Genomic DNA, 20751 nt, shown 5'->3' on the forward strand with positions numbered 1-20751 from the left:
GGTAGCAAGATGTTCCAGAAGTAGCAATTTAATTATAATTTTGAAATTCAATGCTAAAGAAAAGAAGTATTTCATATAGATGCTGTTGCCAGAGCCCTGCTAAAATGCATTTATTCTCATGAGTACTTTATCTGGAAAATGTTTAGCAGCCAGGAAATATGGAATCTGTTTTGCACCTTTTTTAACGTTTATCTTCAGAACAGGTGGAACAATAAGTGCTTAATAAGGATGTTTGTCTTAAATGCAGCTATTCAGGAGGCTATAGAACAAATAAATTGGAGACTAAGCAAAACAGAGTGTAGCTACAGGGAAGATAAAGTTGAGAGAAAAAATGTGAACCCAGGTCTTGTTTTCACTAGTGCTGTTCTACATCACTGTAATGGTGTAAATGCCTCGAGGGGGTTGCAAATCTGATTTATTTACATTGGAAGGGTCTTGTGTGCTTCCAGCAAAGCACAAAGCAATGAGTAAATGAGCGCTAGGCTTAAAAACTGCCTGATGCGCTTTATGTTTCGTCTGCTGTATTGCTTGGTGAGTATTGTTTTTAGCAGCCATCCATCTTGCAACATGCTGTGTGATGATTTCTGAATTTCTGCATGTCACAGAATCAGAGTCACAGAATGATAGGGGTTGGAAGGGACCTCAGGAGATCACCTAGTCCAACCCCCCTGCCAGAGCAGGTTCACCTAGAGCAGGTTGCACAGGAATGTGTCCAGGTGAGTTTTCAATATCTCCAGAGAAGGAGATTCCACAACCTCTCTGGGCAGCCTGTTCCAGTGCTCTGCCACCCTCAAAGGAAAGAAGTTCCTCCTCATGTTTAGGTGGAATTTCTTATGACCAGGTTTGTGCCCGTTGCCTCTCGTCCTGTCACTGGGCACCACTGAAAAAAGACTGGCCCCATCCTCCTGGCACCCACCCCTTCAGTATTTATAAGCATTGATAAGATCCCCCCTCAGTCTTCTCTCCTCCAGACTAAAAAGACTCAAGTCCCTCAGCCTTTCCTCATAAGAAAGATGTTCCAGTCCCTTAACCCTCTTCGTAGCCCTTTGCTGCACCCTCTCCGGCAACTCCCTGTCCTTCTTGAACCGGGGAGCCCAGTACTGGACACAGCACTCCAGATGCGGCTTCACCAGGGCAGAGTAGAGGGGGAGAATGACCTCCCTTGACCTGTTGGCCACACTCTTCTTATTATGCTGGTTTCTGGAAGTCAGATTGCACCGTGCCACCCCTATTGCATGCCAGCGCAGCTCTTCATGTAGCAAATTTGAGGTGGAACCTACCACTTTGCACAACGCTGGCAGTTCAGTGATAGTTACTGAGTCATTACTACTGAATATATGGTGGTCTGTTCTGTATTGAACACTTGACATCCCTCAGGCGCTAACAAGGTCAGTACGTCCCACGTGAGTTGCAGCTGAAGAACTTCAGAGGTCCCTTCCTTGGCTGTTTGCTGCATCTCTCCGCTGAGGTTTCCGTCACTAATAGTCGTGTTAGTGTAACTATTTGTGGGGCTGTAGTGTAAACTGGTAGTGTAAACTGGATGCTTGAAATGAATCCCTGGGATTGCAGGGGTTCAGCATGGCCCCAGCAAACAGTGTTGCCGGCATAGCAGAACTGCTAAGGTGGATATTTCTTAAGGCAGATTTGCTGCTTATGCCCGCGTATATATAACTACACCATTTGAGGTAAAGAATAATTGTGGTTTAAAACTTGCCAGTTTTAAAGACGGGTGATCGTTGTATGCCAGGTTAAAAGAATTCATCCTTCAGAGGCTCATTCTCATTTCTTTTGGTATGCAAAGTGTGTTGCCAAGAGGTGCCTCCTTGCCCTGCTGCTGCTGGAGCAGCTGGCTGAGCTGCTGGGACTCAACTTCAGCAATAGTCATTGAGGGGGAATCCTTATATGAGAGTGAAGCGTGTAGAGTGACAAAACAGATCTAAAATTGTTGTTTAACTATTCGTGTTCACAAAACGCAAATTGGAGCGTTTGCTTATTAGCATTTAATACACAAAGAGGGGTGTAAAAAGACTCTTAAGCCTGATAGCAGAGATTTATTTTTAGGTACTCTGTTGGTGGACATGTCATAAGATACATAGGTTGGAAAATACACTTGGTATTGAGTAACCTCAGTGCATCTCAGGGCTGCCCTACTTAACATCATAGGAATATAGAGCTCTTCTCAATGAGAAAGTAATTTTTAAATATTGCCAAATGCTTTGCTTATGCATCCTTCCCAAAACTGGGGAGACTTTGACCCATCCATAGCTTTTTGCCTGGAATTTACCTTCAGCATATGTTTAGCATCCTGTAGTCCTGCCATGTGCTCCCAAGGGGAACTGAGGTGACAGCAGGGCTAAATTGCATGGGGGTCCCTTGACTGCAAACTGTGCTAACGTTAGGAGAGGGTTTCAAGCCATGCTTTTCCATCCGGGGAGTTTCGGTGTCTCACTGGCATGCATGCAGCAAGAACAAGCCATCTTGGTCTTTCAGGACCAAGTATAGCTCGTGAAACAGCTAAAAATATGTTTTGTAGTATTTTGGCATAGCTTGGATTGACTAGTGACTTTCTGAATTTGTAAAACACTTTTTTCTGCGATGTTACAGGAAAAAAAAGATGCGAGAGTATTTGTGACAAAGACTTAGAGAACAGCGGGGGAAATGATTTGAAGAACCCTATGAAAAGTTTTCAGGGCAGAACTTTGTTTTGTTAAATCACAAAGAAGTATCACTTTATGAAGGGTTATCATCCCAGGCTTAAAGACTGAATTTAGACTTCACAGCAAGAGAAAAAGACATTGTAATCCTGCTTGAAGTGCAAGCCTCAACACAGCTATAGCGCTTCCTCTAGGCCTTTTACTGGTTGTATCTGTCTTATTTGAGCACGGTAGGGGCAAGTCGGTGGTGCGAAACAGTTGGTGCTGAGGACCCAATATCCCATGCATGGGTTGTGAACTAAACGGGTCCTGATCCTGTGGACTGAATGTGCACTAGGTTAGTGTTTGAAGCCCATCTTTCCATTTACTTTCATCCAGAAAGAGGTTAATGAGTGAAAAGTGGACCTTGGAATTTTCTTTGTGCCCAAAACTTGTGTTTCTAAAAAGTAGTCCTTAGATCTGATGGCATTTTGATTGACTCTGGTCTTCAGAGGTAGAGAATATTGTGGAAACCTAAGCAGGGCTTGGGGTCAGTTCTGGTTAGTGCTGACCTTAAATGAGGCAGATTCCTTCAAAAGAGAGACCTTCCACCCATCAAGTATGATGTCTGTAGCTGAAAACTATGTTACAAGCCACTGGAAGGTCCTCCTCAAATTTGTGTTTGTTGCAAACACCTACCATGCCCAAGGTTAGTGCATACCTCCTGCTCCTCCGAGAGGTGGAATAAATCCTCAGAACACTTTGGGGTTTTGTTTTAACCAATATATATGTTTACATCAGGGCTTTGTCAGCACTTGAATCTTGCAGAGTTGGGGGTTTTTGTGTTGTTTTATTTGGGTTTGGTTTTTATTTTTCCTCCATCCATCTTTCAGGTTTGTTTTGGTGCTTGAACAGGACATGCCAAACTATTGAAGTAAAACTAACTTTGCAAGTTGTAAACTTAAAACACTGTAGAAACTGCTCATCTTATTTTGTCCATTCTTTCAACAAGAAGCACATGAAAAACTAATTCAGGAACTTTCTTTCCACCAGTTTCTCTTACCCTTTATGCATTTGAAAGCTTTGTTGTATAAGTCTCCTATGTTTTGGGGTTTTTTGTTTCTTTTAAGCGAGAGAAGTACTGGTATTTCCCCTATAAAATGACAGATTAGAGTAGGGGGCAGGTGTTAACAGCTGAAATTACCTTTTCAGTTTTCCAGGCTGAAGATGACTGCGTCTTGTTGTATCTTTGTTTTTTATTTGCAATAGGTCATTCAGGTTATGGCTTCTTCCCCTGTTTTGCAGGGGGCTGCATTTTGTACAAACAAAACCAAACCAGAAACTGTCCTGATAACTTTGGGGGGGGGCTGAACAAGGAGGGGCGTATAGACTGATGTAGTAAAAGGTTAGGGAAGGTAGGAGGAAGGTATATATTTAATTTTGGTTTGGAAAAAAGGGTCTCTGAGTTGTTAGCACTCCGAGATCAAGCAACTAAACTTTCCCAAACCCTGTAGAGCTGACAAACCAGACCAGGACACCATCTGGAAATTATTCTCTGCTTCATTCTCCATATTGCTAGTATAATGAAATAAAAAAAAAATCCAAGTCCTTGTAATTGTTAAATTTTGTCATGCAAATGCATTCTAGACTTTGAAAAGGATTGTAAAGGTTTTGCTCTGATTTTCATGCTTTGAAGAAAACCTCTGTGTCCTTGCTGCTTTGGTTGAATAGAGGAGCAGCTTGCAGCAAGACATCAGCTTTTCAAATCACTTTTATATGAATAATAGCTCGTGGTTGTGAATAGGTGGAAATTGAATGCAAATAAATGAAAAAAAATTGAATTAACATAAGCAACTAGTGATTACTATGTTTATCGAATAGAATGCCTTCCTAAATTGTTTTAGACTTTTGTAATTATCATTCATCTTCAGATGATACGCTCGGGTATTTCTTGGCTGTCTGCTGCATACTCGGGGTTAGCATTCCACTTTTTTGTAGTTCGATGCGAAGGTCACCACCTCGTAATTCTTAACATGTGGAACAGAGTGCATACTGCGGTACATTTTCTGTCCGGATAATTTATGTTTTTATTAGATAATGCTCATACTGGAAACTTCACTTTGTGGATGGGAGTGGAGCGCAGTGGAGGAGGGAGCAGGCAGCAGCCAAGTCTGGCACGTGGGGGCGAGGGAAGCTGCAAAGACAGGGATGTCGCCTGGAAATGTGGAAGACACAAGTGTGAACTGGTGGCATTTACTTCATACTTAATGATAGTGTTGTAATTGTCACATCATAATTTTTACTCTAAAAAAATGTATATTTAAGTAAAGTCTGTAAGTGCTCCACTGTAAGGTACAGCTAATTCATATTGCCACTTATTATTAATTCATTTGCAAGTGTAGGGAGAAGCAAGAGCACACCAGATTGTTTAAAACCCTGATTTAATGTGTTATGAGACACTAGAGAAAGGACTTTGCCTTGCATGGAGATGGAGTTTTCAGAATTTCCAGAAGATTTCATTTTTCTTTTTAAGAAATTCAGTATTCTGTGACTTCTTCCTAACCCTGAAATTCCTGCCATTACTTTGTGTTACTGTGCTCTATCATCTCTATTTTAGGATGGACATCACTTTTTGGAATCTTTTGAACTTTTATATTGCCTGATGCTTTTGATTTTGTAACCTTAGCCTTGTGTTTGTATCCTTGTTATATTTAAGAGTGAAAAGATGTAGAAAGAATTAAAGATAAGCTGGGGAGGTGAGACAGAAGTGTGAGGCTGTTTTCAGCATAGGTCTGTTGGCTCCCAGTATCTCTGTGTAGCGAAAACTGTATTGTGAAAACACATTTAAATTGTGTCACAGAAAGCTTTTGGAAATTAAAATACGGATTGCATGTTGAAACAGGGAGGTAAAGTTAATTTGTGGGTATCAACAGTTTATTAATTTATTAAAATTAAAATTTATTCATTAATTTGTTAAGATAAAATTATCAGTATCAGTGTAATGAAAAAATTCCTGGCCAATAAATTTTATTTCCCACCACCACCACCACTTTCTGACTGTCAAATACTGATACCAGTGTAGTAGTAACTGACAACAGGAATATTTATTCCCTGAGTAGCATTAATCTACTTCAATTCTGTCTACATTCAAAGGAACGGTAATGCCTTTATTTCTCCATGGTGTCTGAACTCGCTAATCCTGATACCAAAGTGGATTACAGTGTCATTTCCACGCATTCAGACGGATGTGCAACACATAGATAATTGCACAGAACAGCAAAAGAAAGGGAATTTATTTAGGTTGCCAAGCTGGAGGTGGTCTCTATACAGCCTTAAATCCTTGATTCAATTTCAGGTTTGCCCGTCAGTCCTGTTGGCTCGTGCGCTGAGTGAGGCTTGGCGAGCTTGTGGCCTTGCTTCGTGCACAGTTTAAACATCAGAAGCTGGGCTTCCACCCGAGTAATGCTTTGATGCCTGTTCAGCACGATTCATCATGTATTCATAGAGTGGAATTACTATATAATGCTTTAAAAGAATTACAAGTTTTAGTAGATACTGTTTTTAATGATGCAACAGCATGGAGCAAGTATAGGCTTTCCACTGGCATCTTGTATTTTTGAATTTAATAAAATTTAACAAATGAAAGCTTGGATGATTTACTGAAAATGAAATAAAAACTATTGTGAGGAAGAAGCTGATATTAAACATTCTAATTTGAAAACCCCTTTGACTGATTAATATTTTATGTGCACTGAAGCATCCTCAAAAATTAAATATGAATGAATGGTAAGAAACCTTGCAGTACTATGAAATATTGAGATTTTATAATTTCAAGTGCAAATGTCTGCCTAGGGATTCTTGATTACTTTTAATGAAGATGACACTGTACGCATGATCAGCATGAGTGCTTCTTAAATAAAAGAGTTCATAGAGTAGTATCTTCTGAAGGAAATCGCAGCAGAGGTTTATTTTGAATAAATGAGCAGCCTTTTCTCCAGAGGTTCCAAAGTATTTTATTTAGACAAAGTCCAACATGAATTGAGATTTAAAAAAAGGTCAAATAATTCTCTTCTGTTTTGAAACAGAAATTGGTTTAATTGTGTTCATTTACCAGGAGGAGTGGAGCACACTGCATAGTTTGTAAATGTTTTGTGAAAAAGCAGCTTGTAATAATATTTACAGAGGGAATGAAAAATAGTAATTGCCTCTGTCATTGTTTTCATTTTGATAATGCGTGTGTGCGTGAGTCCTTTTTGATCTTTTTAATAGGTACAACCCAACTGGCAGTGACATCACGTCATAAAAGGAATTAATACTACCATTATAAATTTCCTGGATTGTTTTTTTCTGAAAAGTTGGTTCCCTCCAGTTTAAATTCCGTTTTTACAGGGGAAATCTGCTCCCAAATTCGATTGTCTGCTCTGTTCTTCCGTCCTCATAGTATTACCCTACATTGACCATAAATTACAAGATTGTGTGGATGCACGAGGGCCCAGGACTGTGCTTGTAGGTTTGTAGCAATTATCTTGTGTGTGTTCTGTATGGCTTCTTAGGTTGCAAAACATAAATCTGATGTCAGTCAATTCCAGATTTTAATTCTGTCCTCTACAGGCAGGATAGTGCGGTTCTCAGTCCAGCCTGCTCTCCTCTTCTCTGGGCTTGGAAGGTTGCATCAGGGGTAAAACCAACTCAAAGTAGAGGAAAAACCTATCTTCAACAAAAATCTGGGCTGTTCCTAAACAGAGCCTGAAAGCTTTTTTCTTTTTCCTCTTCTTTCTTTTCTTTGCTTTGCAGCTCTTCTGCATTGTGATTTTTCTTGCATGTTTTCCTATATTTTTCAGTAATAACATTGACCACATTAAAAGTCCAGTCTGTTGAGAAATGCACAGTTTTTCCAAGCCTCCAACTCTGGTTGAGTGATAATCATATGACAAGATTGCATATTGGTACAGTCCCTTAAAAGCTTGAACTTTTTTCTAAACATCCAGAAATAAACTTCTACCTTAACTAGTGTGGAATGACTATGGAGTCCTGGCAGTCGAGGATAACTAGGTTGAAGTGATTGATGGGGTGTCTGTTTTCCTGCATCTCTGGGAGTGTGAAAGGACAGTTCAGATGAGGATGATCACGTACTCGTCATTTCATGACTAGGTACGGTAACGATCCTTTCTGTATCGTTAGTGCTCTGCATACGAAGGTGCTTTACAGTTTTGGCTCTTTAACCTTGTGCTTTTCCATCTTGACTGCCAAACCCAGTGAGTTACAAAAGCTAACTCCTTGCAGCAGGTTATTCAGCAGCGTCCCTTTGGATAGTGGATGGTTTATTTCTATGTTTTGACAAAGGATGAAGTCTAACATTAAGGATAGTTGTCTGCAGAGTGGTGGCACGGGGCAGTGTGGTGGTGGTTGGAAGGGATGCGAGAGCCGCCTGTGCAGCATCTTCTGGAGCCTCTTCGACTCTTCTGTCCCCCAAAGCTGTGTTACAGCGCTGTGCTGACACCTGAGTGGGTCCACATCAAGCTGATTAAATCCTTGGGGGTTATGTTTGTTTTTTAATAATCTGCAGAAGTGGATGAGTATTCAGTTAAAGGATTTCAGGTTTTCTTAGAAAAAGAACATGCCACCTTCTCTTTTGGTAACCTTTTAAAAAAAAAAAAACGAACCAAAAAAACCCCACAAACCCCTTTGCAACCTGCAGTATTCTTGCTCCTTTTCTCAGCATTTTCACAAAGAAATTGAACTTTAGAAATAAATGAGAGTATTTTCAAAGGGCCAAAGGAGCACAGTTACTGAATATCGTCATACTTTTAAGATTAGAGGAGGAATTCAGAAAATGGAGAACAGGTGATGCTACTCGATCTATAGCATGGGTGTCTGCAAACTCAGGTATAAATTAGAAGAATTAATCTTTATACATCTGCTTTTAATAATTTTGTCTCTTTTCAGTGAGTAAAAAGGAATCACACTGAGAAATAAATATTTGATTTACCTTCAATACCTATACAGTATTTTTGTTCAATATTATGTGCGCGTGTATTTGGTGCTGTCATCAAATGATGGGTCTTCATTATCCTACAGTGAGTATATTTTGCAAAGGCTTCTTAAAAATAACAGCTTACAGAAGCTCATCATAGTGCAGGTCTGCTGGAGCTAGAAGTAGCACATTTCTCTCTTGAAAGCTCCAGGGTAAGCAGTGGGAGATCTGGGACAGCCCTGGCAGAAAAATCCTCCTGCAGTGACTCTGAGGATGTATGGCTTTAATGTGAAACCACAGGAATCTGACCACATGGCAAAGAGTATCCCATACCGTGAAAGAGCTGCAAAAAGATACTCCACTGACTAAGGAAAAGGTGCCTGTGTGGAAACTAAAAAAACCCTGCATTGTAATCTGAGGTGTTGTCTTTGGACAGGTGAAATGCCTCTAGAGATTTTTTTTTATGGGGAATTCTTACAAATTTCAACTGCTAATTTGTAGCATCGATTTTCAAACACAGAAATCATTCAGATGTTGTTCATCTCAGTATTGTTAATCAGCAGGTCATCAGAAGAGTACATACTCTGATTTTTAAATTGAGGTTCACTCTAATTTCTTCCTACTTAGTGTTTGAGAGATAAAAATATTTATAATTGCAGCAAAACTAATTTTTGGAAGGCTGAAATCATTATTTTTAGTTAGGAAATACTGTAGGCTGTTCATTCAATGATAGTGAATGACACTTGTTTTCATGGTGTGTATGTATTTATTTAAGATGATAAATACTGGTTTGCCAATATTCATATAATTAGAGCAGCAGATTAGAAATTCTGGTTAGTGTTCTGACTTTTTTCACAAGCCTTTTAGGCTACTTAGTCTTCTTTTCTTCAAATACAATTTATAGTAAGGTTGCTGTTGTGGCAAGAGAAACAAGCAGAGCTGAGGTGGTTTTTATGTTTTGAAGCCCTGGTTGAATGACTCCCTGAATAATGACATTTGTCAGGAAGTCTTGGAGACCAATGTAGTATCTACAAAAATTTGTATTTAAATGTCAAATCGTGGACTCTGTTTAACTGAAATAATTGTGCATACCTGAAGAGCCCCCGCCTGAACGCTGCTAATGTTAAGCAAACATGAACTGTCTAATGTTCTTCATATGGAGAAACGGACCACATAGGTTGTCTACATTGGGGAGACCCTGTATAGACATGGAAAAGGGAGGTATGCCAAAGAGCCATCTCTCTCCTTTTTTATTAGGATGACTTTCTTTGTAAAAACAAAATGAGAACACTAAAAAGTGAAATATGAAAAAGCTCTTTCGCTTGGTGCCAAGCACACCTCAGTCTGCGGCAGGTCCCTCTGGCCCAAGCCCTCTCCATCTCAACAGCTCCCTTGGTGGAACTGTCCCATCTTTTGGGATCCGCAGTCAAGGACCCTGCAGCCCCACCCTTGGCTTGAAGACTCCTGGGTTAGTAAAACAATGAGAGTGCAAGATAAAGGACCCTTCTTTGCAAAGTATCTGATAATTTTTTGCTCCTGAAGGCTGGATGCAGAAATTCTCGTGGGATGGCTTGGCAGGAGTGCTACAGAAAATGCTGAGGAGAGTTTTGCTGTTCTACAGCCTCTTTCCTCATTAAATCTGGAGCTTTCTCTCCCTTTTCTGGGTTGGAGTCTACTCTGCTCTTGATTAACACTGGAGGTTTTGTTTGAGTTTTGGTTGTTGGGTTTTTTTTTCCCTTCCCCCTCTTTCATGTAAATGATGTCTTGCTATTTTACTTGCTTTTTTCCTTTTTTAATTAGAAGAATAAATGCTTGCATTCATGCACAAATTGCTTTGAAGTGCTGTAGGAATTCAATTCACAAGCCTCTCCTTAGTCTCAATCGTTAAATTTTTTTTTGATAACCGATAACATCTAATGGCTCCGCTCTTTCCAAAAGATTACATTTGTTTTCTGCGGGTTGCTCAACCTCCTTCTGTGTCCCGAGATAACAAGTTAAACACGAGGAAGAACGGTTAATCGGCCAGCTCCCATTGAGCGTTCCTGCAAGGTTTTGTTTCCCGGAGGGGTGACTCATGCTTGGACCACAGCTCTATGAAAGAACGAGGGAAAAGTAGTCCAAGGGACTAATTGACCGCCGTTCAGCAGGAGCCAGCTGAAAGTGGGTTGCTGGATGCCGTGGGCCAGCTCTGCTCCTCTGGCCATTGTCCTTCAGAGCGTGGGGGTTATCGCCGACCAGAATGAGCCCCAGCGATTCACCTGGAAAAGTGGTTTAGCAGTTTCTTCTAGAAATCATCATCTTTGCTTTACTGACCTAGCAATTATTTGCTACTTTGTGTCTGTACATTATTTTTTGGGGTCCAGGATAAAGCATTTACTTCTGTTGTAGATCTGTTTAATCTTGTTGATGGTGTCAGGTGGTCGTCTGGCTCACAAAACATAAAGGGGAGAAGTGGTCATGTAATTTAGTCTGTTAGTGTGCTCGCTCCCTGAGTTCATTGCACCCCGGTTTTGGAAGCAAGAGGAGAAATACCCTATTTCCAGTGCTGGTTGATGGGTGATTCTCTTTTCTTAGCAGCTAAGTTTAGTGAAGTATTGTTTCCTAAAGCTCAGAGAGAGTACCAGGGGATTTCAAATTTCCAAGTCAGAAAGAGGGCAAATTAAACTAACTCTTCTCTGTTTTTGTAAGCATCTTTTTGTAAGCAACCGTGTAAGCAATGGTTTTAGTGTGAGAGTCACAGCTCTGGGACTGGCATCGTGTCCTCAGAGAATCGGAGAGTGGCTGAGGTGGGATGGGACTTCCTGAGGTCTTCCTGCCCTGCTCGGCCAAGGCACCTGTCCCGTTGGGTTTGGGTACCTCCAAGGATGGGAGTCCCCAAGCCCCTGGGTAGCTCTTCCACGAGCATGTGGTGTTCCTCGGCACGTGAGCCTGCAGGTGTAGGGAGAGCTTTGCACGTGTAACGCATGCTGCTACGAGAGCCTGTTCCTGTACATGCACTCAGGCTGCCCGTGCCCTGGATGCCGTTTCCACTTACCATTCGTAGGCAAACGCGGATCCTTTCCCGGTCTGTACTCCTTTGGCTCCCACAGCCGCTGCATAAACCAGGTTTGATTTGAGAAGTGTTTTGGGAGGCTACGTCTGCAGGTGGGATATAGCCCCAGTACGTGCAGCAATTATTTCTTTCTAACCCATAAAATATTCTGACGTTAAACTGGAAGATTTTTTAATATATATGCCATCCTGTAAACCTCTGTCAAGAGCTCGATTTTCTAGCCACAGCACCTACATGAGCCAGCGTGCCAAAACCAGCCGTGTGAAAATGGGGAAATGAGTTAACCCGCACAGCTCAGCAGCCGGAGGTATCACCCTCTGCAGGCACCACTGCTCCGGGCCACACGCCTGCGTCGGGCGTGCAGGTCTCAAAGCGCTTCGTCGGGTTTGGTGGGGTCTTGCACCTGAGAGCTGGTATGACTGAACTCACCTCTGCCTGGGCAGCATGAGGCGGTCAAGTTTAAGTCAACTTTAAGCCCTGGCTCAGTTTGAAATGTAACAGTTATTTGAAAATAACTTTACATCCAGGCTGGAGAGAATGATTAAGATAATAATTGATGCAAAGTGTTTATCTTCTTGAGTTCATTTTTTAACTTCTTTTAAAATTTAATTGAGAAATTAAACCTCGTAAGAATTTAGGAGGGCAAAGCATTGCTCCTGCTCATTTCTGCTCAAAAAAGGAAGGGTATGGATTATATCAAAGAAAAACAATAAAAATGAGGTATGTAAACAGGTGACCTTAAAACTCTTCTATTTATTAATACAAATAATATTATCATATGAGAGTACTCTTGTACTTTTTATTACAGACACTGAGTCGTGCAGGAAGGTATTTAAGTACAGACAGTCTCTTTCAGGTTGTTACTCATCTATAATTTTTCTCTTGGAAAAAAGTGTGGATGCCTTGCATGGAAACAGCTGAGAACTGAGTGGAGTGTGTGTTAAAGTTTTAAACTTCTGTGTCTTTCTGAGCGCAGGCAATGTTAGACAGTTACTGTTAAGAAGCACTGCGGCAGCGGTTGCAGGGGAAGGCTGTTATCATGGTATTTGTCGTGTATGTGTTGATGGTTCTTGCTGAGAGATCCTGAAAAATGATACTTTTGGACATTTAAAGAAAACAGTTCTGTAATTATGTTAGCATCAGCCCATTCATTTTATGCACAGAAGTTTAGTGTCGTGATTTATGATCTATAAATTCCTATGTTTAAGCTTGTCGTTCTTGCATTTTTTTTTCGGATTCAAGTAGATCTCTTTAATACCTCACTCCAGCCTTAGTGTTCCTGTGCTGCAGCATTTCTCCAGACAAAACCCAACAGCTTCTGCCATGATTGTGTTAAACAGATCCGGAAACAAAATCACGTGCTCTCAGTGTGTGTCTGTATGTCCCTTTGTTTTTTGAGGTTTTTTTGACCTTGCTGTAAAATTATACAGTCCTAGCTGGAATGTTACATACATTGAACCATGTTTCTTCTGCATACTTGGTGTATATTGAATTCATGACCAAATTGAACAAGAACAGTAATTATACTAAAATGGTATCGAGCTCTTTAAGCTATGGGATTGCATCTATTTACATGTATTGGTTTGCTGCTCAAATGTTTCCCTATTTTTAGTTAGTCATTTTGACGTGAGCTTGAAAACAAACCAGAAAAATGAAACCCAGAGTTCTCCCAATAGAATGAAGTTTCAGGTCAGTTTTGCTCCTGATGAATGCTCAAATTTGTGTTCCTTTAAAGGGAAGAAGACCAACAAAATGCAGTGAGTTGAAAAATGTCCAGTAATCAAAAGGTTCTCAACCTGAAAAAACCCATATAAATATTTTAAGCTTCGCATCCTGGAGGCTGGAATGAGGAGTAAGTGCAGGGAGAAAAAATCTAATCCTATTGAGAAGACCATCTGCTTTATATTTTAAGGTTGGGTAGCACGCCTTTCCTTTTTCTGAAATACTGCCATATACATTGTCATGAGTATAACCTTAGTCAAGTTACATTGACTAAATGAATAATCTTTTTAACATGTGGAACTAATTTTCTTAGGGTATTTTCCCCTCTCACTCTTTTTTCCTCCCTCTTCTCTGGTCCCTTGAAAAAGAAGACAAAAAAGTCTGCCGGTTCTTGATTGCATTTTTGGCAGCTACTCAGTTTTCCATAGTTTTCTCTCCTTGCAAATGCCTGAAGTTTTCCAAGGAAACACGTTTATAAGAATTGTGCTCTACTTTGACTCTTTTCAAGCAATGTCGTACCTCCTTACCATCTCCCCTTCTGAATACGACTCTTGAAATGATCCCAAAGGCTTTTACTTCCCACAGGCTAATGATAGTAGATAAATTATAAATGCTAACTGGGATGCTTTCTACCATCAAAATTAAGATAAAACCTGAATACCAGTTCTTCTGTTGTTCCCTGTGTTGCACAAAACATTTTACTCCAGTGCTGGCTGCGGAGCGGGGAGCAGAGATGCGATGGGCCAACTCAGCACGTGGCAGAAAATGACGATTGATTCGTAAATAGTGAATTGGTAAGCAGTCTTCATTAAGATAAAAGTTGGGGAGGGAGATGATGTTTTCCTGCTTAAAACCTTCTCAGATATTGGGGAATGTATGCACCTATGAAGGTATGTGTATGAGCACATGGAGATACACGTCTGCAAATGCATGCACTCTTGCATCTTGAGTGGCAGGAGGTTCTGCGTTCACTTTACTTATGGAAAAGCTATGGCTGATAGCCTCAGCGTTCTCTCACAATTGATCTTTTTTTCCACAAATTCCTCCTCATTCCAGGTAATCTTGTGTAAATTTTATACGTAAAATAAGCAAAATCATTTAAATGAAGCTGCCAAAGGAGTCTTTCAAATGATGACGCGGTTTAACAACACTCCAGCAACGTATATAATTGAGCACAGACCAGCTTTGCCCATTAGTGACATACAGAGCTCCCCTAAGCAAAACATTCACATTTCTCTTTGTCTACCTGTCTAATAAAGATACCTGTTGCTGCTTGACAAATAACGTAATGAAAAAAGCATTAATTAGTTAAATTCTTCCTGAAAACTTGTTCTTTTCTGAAACCCACAGAAAGAGAAAGGCATTTGCAGTGTGATGTTGGCATGTTTGGCGTGATGTGATACCGCGTCCGTCCGTGGGCTGAGCAGGGTCTGTAATACCGGGCTGCTGCTGTCATTGTTCTCATCCGACCGTCTCTGCCTTTTGCTGTGTTTTTCCTCCAATTTACTTTAGTTTCTTATATGTATATTGTAAATTCTTAGAGGAAAAACATGAAGCATGTGCTTGATCTCAGGGGAACGCACTATTCAATGTTTCTCGGTTTTAGAAAATGGTAACAAAACATAATGTGATATGGCTTCAGACACTGCAAAAATAAACTCCAGACAGAAGCCACAGGTTTCCCTCAAAACAATCTCACTCCACAAGTTTCATCAGGAAAAGGATTTGTTATATATTTGTTTCCTCACCACTTTTTAAAACATTAACCTTTAAAATAAGAAACAGACCCTGGTTAGTAGCTGCTTGAAGTTTAAAAAGTATTGCAGCTCTGCTGAGCTAATACTGTGTATATTTGACACATGTACATTTTGCTACTGCTGTTTTTTATACATTTTTAATATAGTTGAGTTTTTGCATCCTGTCATTACCCAAATATGACAGGTAACAGCAGCCTATGTCCTAAATCTGCTGAAAGTTGTGGGGTTTTTTCTTTTTAAAGTCTTGAGGTATAGATCCCAAAACAGCTTCAATATATTTACAGCTCAGTGGATATTTTACTAATCCTGAATTTGTTTTTCCTGATTCTCTTTGTCTCTGAAAGTGTTATTTTTGTCGGTGGGGAGATGGATCCGTATCTCGTCTGGCAAATAAAGTGATGTGCAAATGGTTGGCTGCTCTGCGGAGCAGTTGGTGCTTGTATTTGGTTGGGGACCTTTGGAGGTTTGGGAGTGGTGGCTTTTTTTGTTTGTTTTGATGCAGTGCTGACAGTCAAACTGGGGGCTTTTGAAGTGTTTTCTCACTGCAGTACATTGCTGCTGCGTTTATTTTAATTCAAGGAACTGATGGAACAAGCCAGTTAATATTTTACTTTTTATGCTAAGCTTGGTTTAGAGTCATCTCCCAGGTTTAAAACTGAGTTGCCTTTGGCTTCAGATTATGAATAAAAGTCTCCTAAGCCTTGTTTAGGCACGCCACGAAGCTAAACCTGAGCTACCCTTTATCTCTGGCTTGGTGGGAAACCTGACTCCATCCTACCCGGAGATATGGGTTTGGGTGCTGTGCCCATTCATCACTGTCAGACCCCACCTGTGGGAGGCATTAGATGGTGGTGGCCCAAATCTTCCCTGTCCCCGCCCCAAGGACCCCTGCCCTTGGATCCCCTCATCGCTTCCCCATTTATCTCGCTTATCAAATATTTGCCCTGTTGTTCAAAGGTAAGAGTGGGGCAGGCTGGTAGCACCGAGAAGCGCTTGATTGCAGTTAAAGTCATTGAAGGACATATCTAGATACCACAGCAGAATATTTTCTAGGAAGTTGCAAGTGCTTTGACCCAGACGGGTAATAAACGAGCTTAGGAAAGCAAGAGTCTCTAACGTGTTGAAAATGTGTATTAGTAAACCAAACACCAGCTTTCCCCGGACTCCATCCAGGCCGTGGTCATTCTGTGCAGGCTCGTGGGGACACATCGCTCGGCTCTCCTGAAGCCTTCATGTCTCGGAGCTGTCACAGATCACCAGAAATCCTGCGGCAGTCCCTGCAGATACCGTGATTTTTCTCTTTCTAGGCTTCTGTTTGTGTAGCTAAATGCGAGCGTCGTGTTCGATAAGGGAAGGGGAGGATTAAGAGCATGAGTGATGTGTCTAGCATTGTGCTGCAGGATTCAGGTGTTGCCGCAGGCGCGGGGGCCCCGGGGATGGCTCAGGGCTTTGTGCTCAGCCCCCGCCTGCCCCACGGACTTAAAATGTGGGTATAAAACAGCAGGTGATAGATACAGCCAGCCAGCCAAGTGTTATTTCTCTCTGATCATCTCAAATGTTTAAGTAATTTGGAAAGAAAATTACACTTTCACTGACTTTCTAATTTAGACCTGGCTAAATCCAGAATTAATGTTATTTCTCAAGTTTACTTTCAGAACAAGGTATGGAAAATGCAGATGCTTCAAAACTCATAAGTTTTGATGAAGTTGTCTCTTTTGTTTACTTCCGAATGTTGTGTTTGCAAACTGATGCTTTGTGACGGAAATAGCTGAAGTGAATGAAGCAAAGTTTGCTTGCCGTGCTGGGTGAGTTGCAGCAGCACAAAATGCTGTTTTCTAAACCAATTCTTGAAATTTAATTCAGAGTTTGGATTGGAAAACAAAAGTTGCTTTTGTTTTCATTCATTTTTTTAAAGTTGAAAACCTTTGTGGAAATCCGCTTGATGAAACCAAGCGGTTGGAGTAGTTGAAGCACGGTGTGCACGTGCAGATGCATTGCAGCACGTGTGGGGCTGGAACACAACTGTGAAGTAACTGTTTTCAGTCCAGTACCTAAAATAAGTAGTGGATAGCATAGAGCGTGAAGTTTTGCCTTCTGCCCTGTGCCACAAGAACAAAGCTGTTGTCTTTCAAAGATGTCGCGTTTAAAGGAATTTGAGAATTCCTGAGAAAAAGAATCTTTTTCATGTAGTTGACCGATGTCAAGATATCGGTCAAGATATCAGCAAGAACCTGAATATCTATAAAGATGATGATAAGCTTAAAATAGCTGATCATGGCAAAAAGAGGGGGGGAACGCAATTGGAGAAAAATAAAATGAAATGCTGTTTCAGGACTTGAGGCGGTGTGTGATGAGGAGGCGTTGGGAGCGGTGGCGGGGAAGCAGATAGCTGCGTGTCTGGTGGAGCACCAGCTCGGCGGGGGGAAAGGCTGGAGGCCGAACCAGCGCAGCAGTTGCAGCCTTCGTGTGTTGTGAGAGTGAGTGGTGATGGGTTATGGCAAATAATCCCAGGCGAGCATCTCATTAAACACATGTGTAATTGTTCCTGTTGGAGTGAACTTAGCCTGCTGCCATCTGCTAAGCAGATTCAATTAAACAACGAGGGGTGGGAAGAATAAGGTACAGATGCTAATGCGCTGTGTAAACTATGATGGGCACGTTCTCTTAAATATTTAGACTGTTTTTGTAAGTTTGTAGAGCTGACTTACTCTTGGGTCTGTGAAGTTCCCTTAACTTCATTTGGAGGTTGCCACTTAGCTCAGTTTTTTTACTTAAAGTTAGATCACTTTTTAAGTTAGTGGAATTAGTTTAAATACAACAGGGAGATGTTTTTGGCTTTTGGCTTCGGGTGAAATTCTGCATAGGAATTCTTGAATAGGGAGCAGATATCTCGAGTAACGAGTAACGAGTAACGGGACTGCACCCAGGTAGGGGCCGAGTAGTTAACACGTAGCCTCGGGGAGCTCGCTGTGTGACGCTTGCGTTTTCCTGGGTGGTTTCTCAATCCTTGTTGCATTTTTCCTGTTGGTTTAGGCTCATTGTCTGGGATGGCAGTTTGACCAACAGGGTCCTGCTCTACCTCCTCTCTGACACGCACAGAGCTTTTAATTAAAAAAGTAGAAGACACCATAACATTTTCGAGAACTTGGTTAAATTATAAATCAAGCAAAAAATAGGTTAAAAACCTAGCCCAGTGGCCAAATAAGTTCCTGCTGGCCCTGTGATTGTTACATAACCGTGTATAATGTTCTCTGGCATTATTTTAAAAGTTCATAAACATGGCTACGTGTTAAAGGGGTGGAGGAAGGGGTCAGCTTTGTGTTAAGGACAGAAAGCTCCATTCTCCGTAGCTGACAGTCTATTTCCTTCTCGCTCCTTTTGATGTCTGGAGACTAAATACTGCGTGGAGAGAAAAATTCAGTTCATTTAAAACATTTTGCATCAAAATGACATGCTTTAATGTATTTTCTTCTGATGTTTAAATTATCTTTTCATCTCATGGAGCGGGGGGGGAGGGAAGCCAACATGTTTGTAGTTAAAGTACCCAAGCAGAACTTTAAACAAAGGTCTGGAAGAAGAGGAAGTCTCAGTGTACGGGTGGCTTTTAAGAGTAGCTGCCTTTTTTTTTTTTTTTTCCTGCCCCCTCCCACCCTTGGCTCTCTGCGACTTGTAAACTGAGGAGATTTATTGCTGCCCTTCCAAATGCTCCTTTAGAATTAAGAGTTCACATTTTTGAAATTCCTGAAGTCCTCAGGAGGGAGAGGGATAAGGGAAAGTGATGATCGTCAGTGGAGCAGAGCACACGAAAGGAGTTTCCAGGCTGGTTTTGCCAGTTATAGTTGCACATAGCTGATTTCCTCCCAGTGAGGCTAAACCTGCATCAAGAAAACTCTTGGAGTTGTGGACATATGATTACACTGGATTTGGATGAAATTTAGACTTCTTTAGTAATTGCAGTTGTTATTGCTAATAATTTGGAGAGCTGACTCTGGCTTATTGTGTTGCTGTAATCATGAGTCTTAGTAATTTCACAATTATCATGTCAAGGGTGGGACTCAACAGGGTCTCAGGGTCTTTATGAATCACTGTCCTGTGCCAGATGTGGCCATGCCTACAGATATAAGGTCATGTGTTTGACTTCATGCTGATAGACGTGGTACCCACTCTGTCAGTGAAATCCTAGCTCCCCTTGAGGCTGGTAGAGAAAAATCCCTTCGACTTTTTTTTTTTTTTTTTTAATTTTTCATGCCTCCTCCACAACGTAGGAAGGGGTTCACCCTCTGTGTTCTTTCTGCTTATATAACCGATTTTTGCTATATTTGGAAACGTAATATGTATTTCCCAGTAGTTCACTCTCTTCCCCATATGACGTGCAGAAGCTCCAGTAAATGTCGCGCAGGGTGCGATGTTAAAATGCCCTCTTGGACCACCCGCTCCTGTGGAGCAGCCCGTGCAGCTCCTTTTCAACTGAGACGGGCTCCCCGTGCAGTTGTTGCTGTGGCTGCGTTTTGTATAAAGTGCATAGTGTGTTTCTGGTTGCAAACACCCATGTTTGCAAGGAAGTGTCAGCGTTTTAACAAGGATCTGCTTGGAAAATTATTTCCGCTTCTATATTGGATATCTTGCTTTCGTAGAGGATGTTTGATATACGGTGGGGAACTGGCCGCTTATTTTCTTATGAAACCTGCAAACCCTCCCTGCCCTTTGGTTACCCCCAAGCTTGCAGGATTGGCGTGCACCTGAGCAGGAGGACAGGAGAAAGTTAGAAGATCCTCCATAAAGTAATGGGCATTTTTTTGTGGGTTTTCCAATGTATAACAACCTAAATAACCTCAACGTGTTACTATTAGGTTTATTGCTAATGAATAACCAACACTATTCCTGTTTTGTGTGATACTGTTCTCTCGAACCTCCATCGCATTATGCAGTTACCACATATTGCTATTAAGACAGATAGCAAAGGAATATTTTAGGGACACTTGCAGGTTTTCCAGTGGGGATGGTCCCACTGTCTGTAAGGCGAAAGCTGCCCTTGGAAATGAGAAATCTTGAAAGAGAAAGTTAAGTGTATCAGGCAAACTTTTCAGGAATGCCGTCGGTGTAACCCAAAATCCTTCCAACCTTATTTTTCGGTCTGGAAGCAGAATATTAAGAAGGTGTTGAGTGTTTTTTCCTCCATGTAACCACTGTAGGTAAATGGTGATGGCAGCGCGGCTCTTGCCTGTGGAGGGAGGTGCAGCGGATGGAGAATCTCGTGTCCCTCCGGGAGCAGACAGGAAACTTTCCCAGGGGAGGACACAGCTCTCTTACTTCTGTCTTCTGACACGTCCTTTTTTTGCCATTAGTGAGCCCAATTTGGTTGTGTTCAAAAGCAGGTCTCATTTTTCTCTTTTCAAGATACCAAATACGTCTAAATTCGGCTCACAGCCTCTTGTTGTGTTAGTTGAAAACAACAAGTACTTTTAAAAACAGTTATGTTGGGTTAAATGTTTAGCATCATAGCTTGCGCAGGCAGTAGCTTTCAAATGCGAAATATATTTTAGTGCCTTATGTCAGTTTGTTAAATTAACAGATGTTTTGAAAAAACAACTGTTACATGTTTGCCTTCAAAAC

At 41.2% G+C, this 20751-nt stretch overlaps 1 protein-coding gene across 1 annotated transcript in view; it reads left to right on the forward strand.

Annotated features, from left to right (window-relative positions):
- CACHD1 (cache domain containing 1) overlaps positions 1–20751 on the forward strand; it is a 113349-nt gene that overhangs the window by 19980 nt on the left and 72618 nt on the right. The gene's annotated exons all lie outside the window — the stretch shown is intronic.

This window comes from Gavia stellata, chromosome 10, assembly GCF_030936135.1.
Source record: "Gavia stellata isolate bGavSte3 chromosome 10, bGavSte3.hap2, whole genome shotgun sequence".
In the NCBI taxonomy this organism is placed as follows: domain Eukaryota; kingdom Metazoa; phylum Chordata; class Aves; order Gaviiformes; family Gaviidae; genus Gavia; species Gavia stellata.